Source organism: Macaca fascicularis, chromosome 6 (genome assembly GCF_037993035.2).
Source record: "Macaca fascicularis isolate 582-1 chromosome 6, T2T-MFA8v1.1".
Lineage (NCBI taxonomy): Eukaryota > Metazoa > Chordata > Mammalia > Primates > Cercopithecidae > Macaca > Macaca fascicularis.
In genome coordinates this window covers 24539627-24558809 of record NC_088380.1, presented here as the reverse complement: position 1 = coordinate 24558809, position 19183 = coordinate 24539627, and positions in this window count along the sequence as shown.

Here is a 19183-nt window from a genome sequence, read left to right as displayed (position 1 = left end):
CAAATTAACAAATATAATGAAATGTACTGTTTGTTCCTGATGTTGCTTTTAAAGCAGGAAACGAATAGAGCTAAAGGATTCTAATTTCCAACTCAAGTGCTCACAAATGACCTGAAATCTTCTGTATCTGCCATAAAAGAGATATTTATCTCTTACATGACAAGGCTGAGACTATTTCAAATCAAACCCAGAATCTCATCTAATTGCTAAATTACAAGGCAAATGGAATTCTCAACCTCACAGTGTGCCTGTTGTGAAGATTAAGACATAGACTGAGAAGAAATGAGATTCTGACTGTTGAATGGGGACACACTGACAATACCCTGATAAAGCTGGAGACATTGAGCCCTTAAATTCTGATGAGTCTCCTTGGGCAGTAAAAGCAGCCTCTCTACCCTCTCTAACCCCATGTTGCTTGAGAACACTGAAATGACCTTCCCTGATACAGATGGCTTGAAAGAAAACAATGCTGATTCTTCTTAGTTACTACTCTCACTGTCACCTTTCACTTGTAGGCTTATTACTAAACACAAATCCCAGCAGGTCCATAAAGGTGAGGTACAAAGTGTATCCCATTATGACATGTGTTTTGGTGCAAAAGAAGTACTTGATTTTTCTAACTTATGCAGATAAAAATTTAGGAAATGTGTGGGAATGGATATTAAGGGTGTGAGATAATTGTGGAGGAGGCATAAAGTGGAATTAGGACTAATATATTAATATGGATTCACTAAGCAAAACCTCTGCATTTAATGTTGTAGCTTAGGGAGTAAGAAAGGGCTGTAAGAGATTGCTTGCTTGGTTGACTGAAACGACGACAATAAGGTGGTCCATAATAAATGAACTAGAAATGCTGGACCTGCCTTGGCTTACTGTACTATTCTCAGCGTGGTCAGCCAGCTACCTGGCAACAGGTCAATTACTTTGAACTTCTTCTATCAGGGAAGGAGTGGCATTTTTTTATTATTATTCTTACAGAAATAGGCATGTACTTTGCATATGGATTTGCCTTCGCTCCCTCAATGTTTCTTCCAAAATTACCTTCCATGGACTTACAGAATGTCTTTTCTATCATTATCGTATCCCACACAACATATTGTTTCCAATCAAGGAATTCGCCTCACAGTAAATTCAGTGTAACAATGGGCTCTTGTCATGGAATTCAGTTGTCTTATCATGATCTCCACTGCTACAGAGTGGAATGTTTTCATGACCCTAATATTTATATGCTAAAAACCTCACATCTAGTGTGGCTGTATTTGTAGATGGAGCTTCTCAAGGAGTAAAATTAAATGAGGTCATAAGCATAAGGCCCAGATTCAAGGGAAAAAAATAATTTAAAAAAAAATTAAATACTAACTAAAACTTATTTTTCTCTGAAAAAAAAAAAAATACTCAGGGTAGGAAGGCCTGATGTCCTTAGAAGAGACATCAGAGATCTTGCTCTCACTCTCCATGCTCATGCACAGGGAAAGTTTATGTGAGGACATAGAGGGAATGCAGCTGTCTGCAAGCCAGGAATGATTCCTTACCAAAACCCAAATTTACCAGTATCTTGATCACGAACTTCTCGTCTCCAAAATTGCGATACACACATTTCTGCTATTTAAACCACCCAGTCTAGTGCATTTTGTTACAGCAGCCCAAACAGACTAATATACCCATCATCCTGAAGAAGACGGCTTTTCCCTGCAAGCTTAAGCTCTGCCAGTTTAGAGGACTTGGTTTCAAAGGGTGGAATGTTCCTAACAAGAGAAACAACAACGATTCAATTGAATAGAAGTTAAGACTGCCACCCAGAAACTTTTTCCTCTTCCTTCCCCTGAATCAATAGGTAACAAAAGGGAGATACTGAGCTAGCTGGTTTGATTGATCCTTGCGACCAAGGAATAGAATTATGACTTCTCCACAATGGTGGTACAGAAGAGAATGTCTGGAATATAGAAGATGACTCAGGATGTCTCTATTACTATGTTCTGTGATTAAAGTCAATTAAAAAAAAAAAACCATAACAGCCCAATACAGCTAAGAATACGAATACCCCAGATACCAGTAGCCCAGAAACTAATAGCTCAGACATTTTAGGCTAGTAGGTTTCAGTCACTCCAACTGGTAAAGAAACAAAAACAGCTGAGGTGCATGGTGAGAGCAAAGGAAGTGTGGAATGGGTAGTGGGAAAAGACAGTTATAAATACTAGCTATGACCACATGACCAGTTATAGAAACAAGAACTGCAATTACCAAGAGTGTTTCTTCTGTTATTTTATTATGAAGATGTGTAACCAAAATAAGTCCATTGTGATGATTAATATTTGAGCATCAAATTGATTGAATTGAAAGATGCAAAATATTGTTCCTGGGTGTGTCTATTGCCAAAAAAAAATTTACATTTGAGTCATGGACTTGGAGAGGCAGACTCATCCTCAGTCTGGGTGGACACCATCTAATCAACTGCTGGTGTGGCTAGGATGAAAGCAGACAGAGGAATGTTAAAAGACTAGACAGGCTAAATCTTCTGGACTTCATCTTTCTCCCATGCTGGATGCTTCCTGCCCTTGAACATCAGATTCCCAGTTCTTCACCTTTTGGACTCTTGGACTTAGACCACCAGTGATTTGCCAGGGGCTCTTGGGCCTTCAGATATAGACTGAAGGAAGCACTACTGGCTTCCCAGCTATTACTTACTCTCCAGTGTGGCTTCCTTACTCTCCAGTGTGCAGACAGCCTACTGTAGGACTTCACCTTGTGATTGTGTGAGTCAATCCTCCTAATAAACTCTCCTTCATATATACATCTATCTTATTTGTTCTGTCCCTCTAGAGGACACGAGTAAGACAATGGCCCAATGCACAGCAAGTCAATAAGTCAACATCAAGAATTACAGCAGACAGAGCATTGTATTAGTAAGGCTGCCAACCAAGGAGATGGGAGGAAACATCAAATTGGCCTCTCTGAAGAGTTTGAAGCTAGAATTTTAAGAGGTGAAGAGTGGGTTGCATAGTATTCCATGGTGTATATGTAGCACATTTTCTTTAGTCCATTATTGATGAGCATGTCTTTGCTGTTGTAAATCATGCTGCAATGAACATATACATACATGTGTCTTTATAAGGGAATGATTTATATTCTTTTGGGTATATGCAGATCATGTCCTTGGCAGCAACACAGTTGGAGCTAGAGACCATTATTCTTAGCAAACTAATGCAAGAACAGAAAAGCAAATACCACATGTTCTCATTTATAAGTAGGAGCTAAATGATGAGACCACATGGACACACAGAGGGGAACAACACACACTGGGGCCTATTAGATGATGGAGGGTGGTAAGAGGGAGAGGATCAGGAAAAATAACGAATATTTACTAGGCTTAATATTTGGGTGATCAAATAATCTGTACAACAAACCCCCACGGCATAAGTTTACCTATGTAACAAATATGCCCGTGTACCCCTGAACTTAAAATAAAAGTTAAAATGGAACTGGGCTGAAGTGTGGGGATCATTGATTTGTCTAAGATCACAGGGTGAAGGTCCTGGACAGGGACATGAAGAAACTGCAACTCATGCTGATTCAGTTTCTCTGTGGGTATCTTCAACCTGATTGGCATCAAACAACCCACTGGAATTTGGGATCTAAAACACCTTAAGCAATTCTTAAATAAAAGTTTTATGAATCCAACATTAGAAATCCTATCTGTAGAAACAATGAGGATGCAAATGGTCAGTATCTAATGCTACGTGACTTTCTGTTACAAGGAAATGAACCAAAGGGCAGCCTGATTAATGCTTAATTATAACTATATTTTTGACCAGAACACAACATGCAATTCTCGTTACTGCTGTGAGGATGGTTTTAGATGTGTGTGTGTGTGCGCGTGTGTATGAATGTGTGTGCATTACATGTGTATTTTTATCAAAAATATGGCAAACATTTTTGTCTATTATATTTTTGTCTTGTAGCATAAGATATATTAATTTTACATCAAAGTTTTTAAGTATTGTTAACTTTACCTCATAGTATTTAAGTTTCAGAGATCCAGGAGAGGAATAAAAATAATCCAGAGACTTTGCAACATCTGGGGAAATAATTTGTATTTTCGATTCTATTCAGAACAATTGTAATAATTTAGGAGGATATATTATTTTCATTTTTTTTAAATTTTGAAATTATATAAGGCTTAAGAATACATGTATAGGTGCTAAGTTCATAAGACATGAACTTGAATTGGTTAATTTCATGTCACTTTGGCTTCATCGATGTTCCAAGATATTCAGTCCAGTATTATTTTGAATGTTTCTATGAGGGTGTTTTTAGATTAGAATAACAGTTAAGTTGGTGTCTGTTTTACAAAGTAGATTGCTCTTCGTGATGTATGTGGGTCATAGCCAATCATTTGAAAGCCTGAACAGAACAAATGACTGACTCACCTAAGTGAGAAGAAATTCAAAGCAGATGGCCTTACAACCTGGAATACAACATGAGCTCTTCCCTGGATCTCCAGCTTACAGTTCTACCCTGCAAATTTTGAATTTACCAGCCTCCAAGATAAGTAGATAGATGATAGATAGATATAGATAGATAGATAGATAGATAGATAGATAGATAGATAGATAGATAATAGATAGATAACAGATAATCTCTAATTGGTACTGTTTTTATTTTTATTTATTTTCTGGAGAACCCTGACTAATACATAGTGGCATGAAAAACAAGACAGTTGAAAAAGTAACCATCTTTAATTTTATAAATGTAGGTAATTGAAACTTGAAAATATGGTGACTGTGCTAAAATATTCTCCAATTATTTTACTGTTTAGAAATAAAAATGAGTTTACGTGTGCATTTGTGTGTGTCCATGTATTTATCAAGGCAGATAAATATTTCCAAGTATAATAAAGCATGCTTCAACTAGTACATAAACATTGCTACATATTAATTATTGAATACTTTCTCTAATTCCAGAGGATTTTAGTCAAAATCATGATGTGCTTTTTAAATATCCATGAATTACGATCAATTTTCTCTGTGATACATCATAGCACATCCTTCAAAATGTAAGAGCAAACATGAGCAATAAACAATGGTGCAAAGTCTATTGTTAGATTTTACCAGACGACGGTATTTTTTTGCAAAAAGCCCCCAAATTTTCTCTACGATGATTTCATTATTGTATTGACAAGTGTATGTGTGCATACATATATATGTGTGTTTGTGTGTGATGAATGTGTCTAAACATGATGTGCTGCATAATATTTTAGTCAATAATGAAGCAAATATACACTGATGATCTTATAAGATTATAATAGTATAATTTTGCGGTATATTTTCTATATAATACACAAATGCTTACTATTGTGTCATAATTGCCTACAGTATTCAGTATAATAACATGCTATACAGCCTTGTAGCCTAGATGCAATAGGCTGTACCATATAGCCTAGCTTATATCACCTTGGTTTGTGTAAGTATACTTTATTATGTTTGAACAACATTGAAATTAATGAGGCATTTCTCAGAATGTATTCTTATCATTATGAGATATATGACTTTATTTTTAAAAAAATACATGTACACCACATGTTTTATCTGGAAAAACAATGTCTATATGAAAACAAATACACCAAATACAAAATAGTAACTTTACAAGTAATTTAAAATTTGAAAGTCATTTGAAACTTCAGATATCAGAGGAACAATATGTAATGAGAAAAAAGATCTCTTTTTCTTAACATTCTAAAAACAATATTTTCCATAAAATGAATTTGTTATTTATTATTTCTCATTCTTACTTTTATGATTGATTTTATAAATATCTTTTTGATTTCATAAACAATATTACAATGTCATCTGCTTAGCCTCAGTGTGTTTTACCTTTCAAGTAACACACAATTAACAGTAAGTACATTTGATATTTAACATTTGAATTTTAAGGAACTATACTAAAATTATTTAATTTTGTATTTACTCATACACATACATTTACTATTTTGTTAACTGTACATTTTTCTTATCCTTTTTTGTTCTCAGTTTGATAAAGTATATATATATATATTTTTTTTATTTTTTATTTTTTTTTTGAGACAGAATCCTGGTCTGTAGTGGTGTGACTTTGGCTCACTGCAACCTCTGCCTCCCAGGCTCAAGTGATCCTCCCACCTCAGCCTCATGAATAGCTGGGACCACAAATGCCCACCACCACATCCGGCTAATTTTTTTGTATTTTTGGTAGAGACAGGGTTTCACCAGATTGCCCAGTCTGGTCTTGAACTCCTGAGTTAAAGTAAGCCTCCTGCCTTGTCCTCCCAAAGTGCTGGGATTACAGGTGTGAGCCATTGTGCCTGGCCAAGTATAAACTTACTTTTTATTCCAATTATATGAATCTGCTTGAGTTGCTATAACAAAATACCATAAACCGGATGATTTAACAGACATTTATTTCTCACTCTTCTGGAGCCTGGGAAGTCCAAGGTCAAGGAGCAGGCCATTTTAGCTCCTGGTGAGAGCTCTCTTCCTGGCTTGCAGACTGTAGCTTCCTTGTTGTTTGCATGTATGATGGAGAGAGATGGAGAGAGATCCCTCCCTTCTCCTCTTCATGTAAGAGCTTTAAAGCTATCAGATTAGATTGTTTCTCTTGTGGCCTGATTAAACTTTAATTACCTCCTCAATGTCCTATCTCCAAGTGCAATAACATTGGGGTTAGGGCTTCAATACATGAACTGGGGGGACATACCAGTCCTTTGAAAAAGTTTAGTTCTGAACTTCATGAACAAATTGATGTTTCTAGAAGACTCTAAAGATCAAGTGTATTTTCACTCCATCCTTCAGTGACTGAATATAACTTTTACACATATCTATGGCAACATAAAAGCTGAGATTATGTACCTTCCAGTTGAATACATACGTGTACATATACCTATATCCTTATATATACTTGAATATATGTATACATATGCTTTTATATGTACTCAAGTATATGTGTATATATACTTATACATATATACATATATATACACACTTATGTATACTTGAATATATGTACTTTCCAGTCTTAGAAACATTATTGATGATTTTAATGCTATTGTAGGTACAAATGGGGATTTACCATTATAATCTCCTTGAATAAACAGTGGCATCAGAGACAGAAGCAAGTCAGAGTCTAGTCACTGACATATGGAGAGGAAAGCTCTATACATATCTAGAAGGAAGGCCCATCTATCTTGTTTCCATCTCTCTCCCACACACTGACATCTTTATTCAGAAGCCACATGCAATGTCCAGGAAAAGCAGAAGCAGTTTGGCTTGTCAAATGAATGTCTTTATTATGTTTTAGATAACTAGATTTTCTTATATTTGTATTTTGCTGATTTGAGTAGATAGTATAGACATTTGTTAAAAAAGAGTATTTAAAAGAGTAAACAGTGCAAAATAAGTTACTCTTTCTCCTCAGTTTTAAAGTTTTCTAGAACTTTTTATTGGAGGCAGTCATTATTCGTACACTTATGAGTAATCAGCACGTATACAAGTGAGAGTTCTTACGTACATTCCTTGTTTTTGTGTTTTTTAAATGCTATACCAAAAGGCATTATTTTGCATTGTGCATGTTTTTACAATAATTCAGTATCATTGCATTTAATTTATTTAGAGCTTCAAACCATGTAAATTATTTTACTAAATGCATTGATCATAATTTTTCTGTTTATTAATGACAGAAACTTAGGGTATGTGTGTGTGAGTGTGTATTCCTACTACATATGATACTGGAACTACTCACCTTAAAATTTTTTCTTTAATAAAGTCATTTGAGAAAGTGAAACAGAGATATGTTAAGTTATACAAAGTAGAAAAATTACAATAATACAATTAAAGAGCTGGATTATATATATATGCATGTAGCTGGCATCAAAATGGCAGATTAAAGGAATCTTGTATTTGCCTCCTCTGCCAAGAAGAACAAAAACATAAGTAATTACACTTTTAATAAATGTTCTAAGGGCAATACTGGAATTGAACAGAGAAGTGACAGGAAAAACCCAAGGCAAGAGAGGAGGAAAAAAAGCTAGGCACCCTTCTCAGCTGGGATCAGCTAGGAGCCCACAGAGCCTCCACAATGTGGGAAAGAGTGAGAGACCCCGGTGGCCCACATTCCCAGCAGAAACTCCTACAATTCTAGCCATCAGGGAGCCCGTCAACCCTTGTAATCTCTACAACTAACATAGGGAGCTTCCCAAGACTATATGATGGCACTGCTCCAGAGAGGAAGCCTGCACTGGGTCCCATGCTTTCCCTATTTCCTAGGCAGTCACAGCAATGCACTATTTTGAGATCCAAGCTCACAGCAGACTGCCTCCTGCCCTTGGCCTATACTCCTTGCATTTCTACATCCCTGTAGCCCATTGACATCCCCCAACTGAAGTTACCACCAAACTGGCTGCTGCCACCAGTGCCAAACTGCAAGCCATCGGCAGTGACTCCACTACTCCCAGAAGTAGAGCAGGGCTGCATTTTTACATGTTCTGATGACACTTTCCCACCTTCAGCCACCCCTACTGCTGGCTGCTATTACTAGGGTCCAAACTCCCAAGCCACCTGTCTATGACTCCCATCACTGAAAGTAACCCTATCCTCCTCAGCAGCTGGTGTGCAGAGCAGCTGCTGTAGTCCCACCTAAGCATTTTGCAAAGGACTTTTGGATTATCCCACCAAAGCCAGTGCTGACACACATTATCAGGGAGCCTGACAGCAGTTCTACCCAGCCCAATTTTTTTCCTACCAGTACCCAAGCACACCATCCAGGGGTCTGGGGATCATCCTGCCCCATCCACTAGCATTGGTACCTGAGAACTTTCCCCAGGTGCCTGAGGTTGAGCCCACGCAAACTGCTGCTACCACCACAGCTTACACACACACACACACACACACACACACACACACACACACACACAAACACACACACACACACTCCAGTTGTAGGCCTGACGACAGGCCCACCCAGCACATCACAGTCACCATAAATACCAGTATGGATCATTTTGGAGCCAGAAGTTCCTCTCACCATTGTTAGCACCATCACCCATGCCATGGGCACTTTCCAGGGAGCTGAATACCCACAAGCCCTCCTGGCCCACTACTACCACTGGCTCCTGAGCAAAATTTTTGGAGGCCCGAGTACTGGCCATCTGAACTTGATAACAATGATACCAGGGTATGCCACCCTGGACCCCAAAGACAAGTATACTTGGTGCACTATTGTCATGACTGGAGCCTGAGGACTGGCCTACTGGCATTCCCACCCCTTGCAAGACTTCACCACAGCCTCCCAATAACGACCACAGCCTAAACCACTGAGGAAAATACAGACACCACTGAACTTTTTTGGAGCTGAAAAACAATTATATAAAGACACCACTGTGCCCACCTAGAATCAAAGTCAAAGTACTCTACCCATCCAATGTTACAGATATGTGTTCAGGGAAAAAAAAAATTCTCCTCTATGAAAGCAAATGTTTTAAATTGGAAGAAGCAACTATTACACTTAATGCACAAATATCAATATAAGAAAGGAGAAGAAAATAAAAAGCAAGTATATATGACACCTCCAAAGAAACACAATAAGTCTCCAGCAATACATTCCAATTAAAAATATTATAACATTCCGAAAAACATTCAAAAAAGAATAATTACAAAAAGTCAACGAGATAGAAGAGAACACAGATAAACAGTACAAATAAATCAGAAAAACAATTCAGGATATAAAAAATAAATTTATGAAGAGATTAGATATTATAATAAAGAACTAAAGAGAGTTCCTGAAACTGAAGAATTTATTGACTAAAATACAAAATGCATCTGAACCTTTAGCAATAGACTAGGTCGAGAACAAGAAAGAATGCCAGAACTTGAAGGTAAGCCTTTGAACATAATCGAGTCAAAAAGGAAAAAATAAAGAAAAAAGTGTTTAAAAATGAATAAATTTTATGTGACATATGAAGCATCATAACGGAATCAGTGTTCTAATCTTTAGTGTCCCTGAAGGAGATGGAAAAAAATGACAGATATAGAAAACCTATGTAACAAAATAATGGCTGAAAATTTCTCAAGTCTACCAAAAGATTGAGACATTTGTATACAGGAAGCTCAGAGGTCAAAATAGAAAATTTAAAAAGATCTTTATAATGGCACATTGTAGACAAATTGCCAAAAGTCAGACAAAGAATGCTGAAATGATAAGAGAAAATCAACTAGTCAGTTATAAGTAGACCCACATCAGATTAACGGTGGGTTTTTCAGTAGAAACTTTAAAGGCCAGGGAAATGGGATGATATATTCAAAGGGATGAAAGTAAAAAACTGCTAGACAAGGATACTATACCCAACAAATTTCTCCCTCATAAATGAAGAAGAAATCAAGTTTATTTCCAGACCAGTAGAAGCTAATGGAATTAATCACAAATAGACAGGCTCTATAAGAAATTCTTAAGGAATTCCTATACCTGGACATAAAATGGCAATATCTACCTTTATGAATATACACAAAAGCATAAAACCCAGAGTAGAGCAAACACACTACTAATAAAGTGAAAGAACTCAAATGTTACCACTACAGGAAAACCACAAAATTACCGTGATAAACAATGAGAAAAATGAGAACAAGGAATACACAGAACCATCACAAATTAATTAATAAAAGGACAGGAATAACCTGTCACATGTCAATAATAACATTGAATGTAAACAGATTAAACTTTCCACTTAAATGATACAGACTACAAAGAGATTTTAAACAACGATCAAACTATATTTTGCCTATAAGTAACTATCTTCATCTGTAAAGACATATAGGAACTGAAAGTAAAGGATGAATAAAGATATTTCCCACCAATGAAAATCAAAATTGACCAGAGGTAGCTATGCTTATATCAGATAAAACAGATTTTAAGTCAAACGCACTAAAAATAAAGAAAGCAGGTCATTATATAACAGTAACATGTCTATTCAGCAAAAGGATTTGGAGTTCTGGACATATATGCACCCAACATTGGAACACCTAGGTATATAAAACAAATATTATTAGATCTAACGGGAGAGACAGACTTCAATTTAATAACAGTTGTAAGCTTCAACACACCACTCTCATAATGGATAGACCATGCAGACAGAAAACTAGCAAAGACGTGTTGGATTTAAAATGCACTCGAGACCAAATTGACCTAGCAGCAGAACATTGTACCCTAAAGCTGAAGAATACACATCTTTCTCCTCAGTATGTGGAGCATTCTCAAGAACAGACCATATTTAATGCCACAAAACATGTTTTAAAACATTAAAAAAAAATTGAAATTGTATCAGTTTTCCTCACAGATCACAATGGAATAAAAGTAGTAATTAGTAAGAGAAGCATTTTAGAAACTATAAAAATACATGGAAATTAAACATCAAATGCCTGAAAAACCAGTGGGACAATAAATATATTAAAAAATATTCTTTGAAACAAATAAAAATCAAAACATAACATACCAAATACTGCTAAGAAGGAAGTTTATAACAATATGTCTATGTCAAAAAGTAGAAAGATTTCTTTTTTTTTTTTTTTGAGACGGAGTCTCGCTCTGTCGCCCAGGCTGGAGTGCAGTGGCCGGATCTCAACTCACTACAAGCTCCGCCTCCCAGGTTCACGCCATTCTCCTGGCTCAGCCTCCCGAGTAGCTGGGACTACAGGCGCCCGCCACCTCGCCCGGCCAGTTTTCTGTATTTTTTAGTAGAGACGGGGTTTCACTGTGTTAGCCAGGATGGCCTCGATCTCCTGACTCGTGATCCGCCCGTCTCGGCCTCCCAAAGTGCTGGGATTACAGGCTTGAGCCACCGCGCCTGGCCGAAAGATTTCAAATATATAATTTAATGATGTACCACAAGAAACTAGAAAAGAAAGAGCAAACCAAATCTAAAATTAGTGAAAGAAAATAAACAAAAAGATCAAAGCAGAACTAAATAAAATAGTGACTGAAAAATATAAAAGATTTTAATAAGTGGTTTTTTTGAAAAGATAGAAAAGTATAAACCACTAGCCAAACCAACCAATAAAAAGATAGAAGATCCAAATAAACAACATCAAAAATAAAAGATACATTAAAACTGATACCACGAAAATTTAAAAAAAAATCAGAAACTATTATTAAGAATTATAGGCCGGGCGCGGTGGCTCACGCCTGTAATCCCAGCACTTTGGGAGGCCGAGACGGGTGGATCACAAGGTCAGGAGATCGAGACCATCCTGGCTAACACGGTGAAACCCCGTCTCTACTAAAAAATACAAAAAACTAGCCGGGCGAGGTGGCGGGCATCTGTAGTCCCAGCTACTTGGGAGGCTGAGGCAGGAGAATGGCGTAAACCCGGGAGGCGGAGCTTGCAGTGAGCTGAGATCTGGCCACTGCACTCCAACCTGGGCGACAGAGTGACACTCCGTCTCAAAAAAAAAAAAAAGAATTATATACTCTTAAACTAGAAAACATAGATGAAATAGAGAAATTCATGGACATGTACACTCTATCAAGATAAAGTCAGGAAGAAATAGAAAAAATGAACAGACCTCTAATGGGTAATGTAATTGAATCAGTAACAAAAGTCTCTCAACAAATAAGACTTCAGTTCTCAATAGTGTCATGACTGAATTCAACTTACAATGAAGAACTATAAATAACACCAATTCTCCTCAAGCCATATATATGAAAAAATTAAAGAGGAGATATTTCTCCCTAACTCATTTAATAAGGCCAGCATTGCCAAAGCCAGACAAAAATGCAAAAACAACAGCAACAAAACCCCAGAGGCCATTATCCTAGATGAACAAAGATACAAAAATTATCAATGAATTACTAGGTAACCAAGTCCAAAGGATATCAAAATATAATACTTCATGATCAAGTGGGATTTATCCTAGAAATGCAAGAGTAGTTCAACTTATTCAAATAAAGAACTACGATACATCACATAAACAGAATGAAAGACAAAAACCATGTGACAATCTCAATAGATACAGAAAAGATATTTGATAAAAATCAGTACTGCTTATAATAGAAACTCTCAAAAAACTAGACACAGAAGATACATACCTCAACATAATAAAAGACATATATGACAAACACAGCTAACATCATACTGAATGCATAAAAGCTGAAAGTCCTTTTTGTAAAAACTGGAACAAGACAAGGACGCCCATTTTCATGACTCCTATTCAACATAGTATTGAAACTCCTAGCTAGAGTAATCAGAAAAGAGAAAAAAAAAATAAAAGGCATCCAAATTGGAAAAGCTGAAGCAATTTTTCCTTCATTTCGGATAACATAAACTTATGTAGAAAAAAAGAAACCTAAAATTTCTATTAAAAAAAGTTGACCAAATAAATTCTGTAAAGTTACAGGACACAAAATGAGGGTAAATAATGTAACCAAAAGATAACATAAATGATATAAAAATTGGTAGCATTTATATACACCTAAAATGAACTAGCTGAAAAAGGCAGAAAGTAAGCAATCCCATTTACAGTAGCCACAATAAAATAAAATGCTTTGGGGTAAATTAACCCAGGAGGTAAAAGTCCTCTAACACACACACACACACACTACAAAACGCTGATTAAAAAAAAAAGTTGAGGACACAAACAAGTGGAAAGGCATACCATGCTCATAGATCGGAAGAATCACATATAGCATTAAAACAACTATACTCTTCATAGCAATTTAGACTCAATTCAATCTCTATAACGATATCAATGCCGCTTTTCACGGAAAGTGAAAAACAATTCTAAAATTTGTATAAAAAAAAAACTTTTCTCTTTCGCTCAGAAAGCAATTCTGAGAAAATGAAAAGAAAAATGCGGGACAAATTATAGTATCTGAGTTTTAAAAATATTTTAAGGCTATAGAAATCAAAACTTCAGGGAACTGACACAAAAACCGATAAATATCAATGGATCAGAAGATAAAACTTAGAAAGAAATCTACATATTTCTGTTAACTATAGTTAACTGCAAAGTATTGTATATTCGAAAGTATCTAGAAGAAAGGACTTGAAATGCTCCCAAAACGTAGACGTGATAAATTTGCAACATGCTGAATATCCTAAATACCTTGACTTGATAATTAGACATTATTTGCATGTAACCAAATATCACATAATATACATAAATATTATGTATTAATAAGAAAATTATATATGTGTGTGTATATATATACACACACACATATATACACACACACACACGCACGCAATGTAGCCAACACGTGTTCTTAAATGTTGGGAACTCTTTAAACATATAAGTGTTATTTTTTCCATTTATTTTAGAAATCCCCTCTATTAGTCCATTCTTGCATTGCTGCAAAGAACTACCTGAGCCTAGGTAATTTATATAGAAGAGAGGTTTGATTAGCCAGAGTTCCACAGGATGTAAAGAAACATGGCTGGGGAGGCCTCAGGAAACTTGCAATCATGGTGAAAGGCAAATGGGAAGGAGGAATATTGTACATGGGCAAAGCAGGAGAAAGAAGGAGATGGGGGGAGGTTATGCACACTTTTAAACAACCAGATCTTATGAAAATGCACTTGGTATTTAGTTACTTCCATGATACTATGGGGCTATGGACATTGGCTAAATACTCCTATTCCAAAACGAAGAAATTGGCTAAAACAAAAAGACTACAGGCCCCATGCAAGTCCAAAACCCAGGAGGGCAGTCACTAAATTGTAAAGGTCCAAAATAATTCCCTTTGACTCCACGTCTCACATTCAGGACACATTGATGCAAGGGGTGAGCTATTAAGGCCTTGGACAACTCTACGCCTGTTACTTTGCAGGGCTAAGCTCCCATGGCTGCTCTCAAGGGCTTGTATTGTGCGCTGGCAGCTTTTCTAGGCACATATTGCCCACTGTCAGTGGATCTACCATTCTGGGATCTGGAGGATGCTGGCCCTCTTCTCACAGCTTTACTAGGAAATGCCCCAGTAGGGATTCTGTGTGGGGGCTCTGACACATTTCCTCTCTGCGCTGCCCTAGTGGAGATTATCTATGAGAGCTCCGTTCCTTCAGCAGAGTTCTGCTTGGACATCCAGGCATTTCCACACATCCTCTGAAATCTAGGCAGAAACTCACAAGCCTCCACTCTTCTCCTCTGCATACTTGCATTCTTAACATTATGTGGAAGTCACCAAGGTTTATGGCTTGCACCCTCTGGAGCAGTGACCCGAGATGTATCTGGGGCCTTTTTAGCCATGGCTGGAGCTCTAGTGGCTGGCATGCAAGGAGTAGCATTCTGAGGTTGCACAGGGTAGGGGAAGCCCTAGGCCAGGCCCAGAAAGCCATCTTTGCCTCCTAGGCCTCCAGGCCTGTGATGGAAGGGGCTGCCATGAAGGTCTCTGAAATGTCTCTAAGGTTATTTTTTTTCCATTATCTTGGCTATCAACATTTGGCTCCTCTGTACTTATGCAAATTTCTATGGTTGGCTTAAATTGCTCCCCAGAAAGCAGGTTTTTTCTTTTGTGCCACTTGCCAGGCTTCAAATTTTCCAAATGATCGTGCTCTGTTTCCCTGTTAAATATGAGTTCCAATTTCAGACCATCAATTTGCAAATGCATGTGAGCATATGCTATTAGAAGCAGTGAGGTCACATCTTGAATGCTTTGTTGCTTAGAAACTTTTTCCAAAAAATACCCTAAGTCATCTCTCTTGAGTTCAATGTTCCACAGATCCCTAGAGCAGGGCACAATGCTGACAGTCTATTTGCTAAAGCATAGCAAGAGTGACCTTTACTCCAGTCCCAATAGGCTCCTCATCTGTATCTAAGACCTCCTCAGTCTGAACTTCATTTTCCGTATCACCATCAACATTTTGGTCACTGCAATTTAACAAGACTCTAAGAAGTTCCAAACTTTCCCTCAGTTTTCTCTCATTTTTCTGAGCTCTCCATACTCTTCCAACCTCTGCTGATTACCTAGTTCGAAGGTCTCTTCCACACTTTCAGGTATCTTTATAGAAATGCATCACTCCCAGAATCAATTTTCTATATTAGTTCATTCTTGCATTAATATAAATAACTACTTGAGACTGGATTATTTATAAGGAAAGGAGGTTTAATTGTCTTGTGGTTATATAGGCTGTACAGGAAGCATGGCTGGGGAAGCTTCAGAAAACTTACAATCATGACACAAGGTGAAGGGAAAGCAGGCACTTTGTACACGGCTCGCACAGAAGGAAGAGAGAGAAGGGGGAGGTGCTTCATACTTTTAAACAAGCAGATCTTGTGAGAACTTGCTCACTATCATGAGAACAGCAAGGGGAAAGTCCACCCCCACTATCCAATCACCTTTCACCAGGTACCTCCTTCAACTTCGGGGATTAAAATTTATCATGAGACTTGGGCTGGGACACACACAAATTCAAACCATATTGCCTTCTTCTTATCTTCAGGAATTCTTAACACAGAGTCATATTTTTATGCGCCTAGTCAATTCTAGCTATAATACAATACAATCTAGATATAATACTTTCTGTGGATATGTAATTTCTATTATGGTATACTTCTTGTTCTACTTATACTTTTTCTTCCACGATTGTCCAAAAATTGAACATCTGTGTTATACTGTTAGATGTCAGCTAAGCTAGAGTTAAGCTAATATTAACAAACATGCTAGCAGAGAGAAAGTAGGAATTGAGAAGTTTTGCACCAATCTAAAACAGTATAAGTTACATAACAATTATGTTCCAAGAGAGGATTTGAACCAACATGGCCAAAGAAAATCATCCAGTGATTACCAACCCCACCCCACAGGAACATCAAATTGAATAACTATCCACACAAGAAACATGATATAGTTTGGAAATTGTCCCTTTAAATCTCATGTTGAATTGTAATCCCCAATATTGGAGGTGGGGCATAGTGGGATGTAATCAGATCATGGCATCAAGTTTCTTGCAAATGGTTTAGTGCCATCCCCTTCATGATATCCTCACAATATTGAATTAAATTCTCTGAGATCTGGTTGTTTAAAATCATATGGCACCTTCCTTGCACCTCTGTTTTGCTCCCACTCTCACCATGTGTTATGCCAGCTCCTGCTTCACCTCCCACAATGATTATAAGCTTTCTGAGACTTCTCCAAAAGCCAAGCATATGCCACTACCACATTTCTGTAAAGCCCACAGAGCCATAAGCCAATTAAACTTATATTTAATCGTTTAACTTATGTTTATGCAGTTACAGGCATATTTATGCTACATAAGAACAGTCTGACATCAAAAATTGGTATTAGAAGTGGGGCATTGCCATAAAGATAACTGAAAATGTGGAAGAAACTTTGGAACTGGGAAATGGACAGAGGTTGGATGAGTTTGAAGGGGTCATTAGAAGACAGGAAGATAAGGGAAAGTTTGTAATATCTTGGAGTTACACACATTGGAAAATCTAGATGAAAAGGATAAAATCAAAGACACATAAAATTGGCCAAAATTTAGATGATGAAATTAAAAGCCTGAATAGATCAATAACAAGTCATGAGAGTGAAGCCATAACAAAGGATCTCCCAGGCAAAGAAAAGCGCAGGATTCAATGACTTCCCTCCTAAATTTTACCAAACATTTAAAAAAGAACTAATAACAATTCTACTCAAACTATTCTGAAAAAAATAGAGGCAGGGAGAATACTTTCAACTCATTCTAGGAGACCAGTATTACCCTGATATCAAAACTAGAAAGAGACACATCAAAATAAGAAAACTACAAGTTAGTATACCTGATAAATATCAATGCAAAAATCCTCAAGAAAATATTAGCAAGAAAAAGTCAACAAAGCATAAAGAATATTGTTCATTATGACAAAGAGGGATTTACTCAAAGGATGTAAGTATGGCTCAAAGTACACAAAACAATCAATGTGATACATCATATCAACAGAATACAGGACAAAAATCTTATGATCATTTCCTTTCATGCTGTAAAAACATTTGATAAAATTAAGCATTCTTTTACGATGAAACTTCTCAAAAAACTGGTGTACAAGTAGCATACCTCAGTGCAGTGAAAGCTATATATGACAGAGTAATAACCAATATCATAGCAAATGACAAAAAACAAAAAGTCTTTCATTGAAGATTTGAAACAAAACAATGATGCCCAATTCCAGCACTGTTATTCTACAAAGTACTGGGAGTTCCGCCTAGAGCAACCGGAAAAGAGAAAGAAATGCATAGCATTTAAAATGGAAAAGAAAAATTTAAATCATCTTTGCTTGTAGGTGATTTTATCACATATTTGGAAAACCTAAGAACCACTAAAAAACTATTAGAACTGATAAATTCAGTAAATTTGCAGGATGCAAAATCAACATACAAAAATTAGCATGTCTACATGCCAACAACAAACAATCTGAAAATCAAGAAAGTAATCCCATTTATAATAACTACAAATACAAATAAAACACCGCCTTGGAATAAACTTAACCAAAGAACAGAAATATCTCTACAAAAATAACTTTAAGACGACACAAAAAAATAAAATAATCCATGTTAATAGAGTTGAATCATCAATATTGTTAAAATGTCCATATTACCAAAAGCAATCTAAGGATTCAATGAAATCTCTATCAAAATATCAATAACATTCTGTTATGGTTAGGCTTTGTGTTCCCACCCAAATCTCATCTTAAAGTGCAGTCTCCATAATTTGGTCCTGTCAAGGGAGAGACCAGGTGGAGATAACTGAATCAAGGAGATGGTTTCTCCTGTGCTGTTTTCATGACAGTGAGTTCTCACGAGATGGTTTTATAAGGAGCTCTTTCCCTTTGCTCAGCACTTTCCCTTCCTGCCACCTTGTCAAGAAGGTGCCTTGTTTCCTTTTTGCCTTCCATCATAATTGTGAATTTCCTGAGGCCTCCCCAGTCATGCTGAATGGTGAGTCAATTAAACCTCTTTCCTTTATAAGTTACCCAGTCTCGGGTAGTTTATAGCAGTGTGAAAACCAACTACTACACATTCATTACAAAAATAAAAAAGCACTAAAATTTATATGAAACCATAAAAAGCTAGAGTAGCCAAAGTCATCCTGAGCAAAAAGAAGAAAACCGAAGGAATCACATTACCTGACCTTAAATAATACTACATAGTTATAGTAAACAAAAGAGTATGGTACTGCTGTAAATACAGA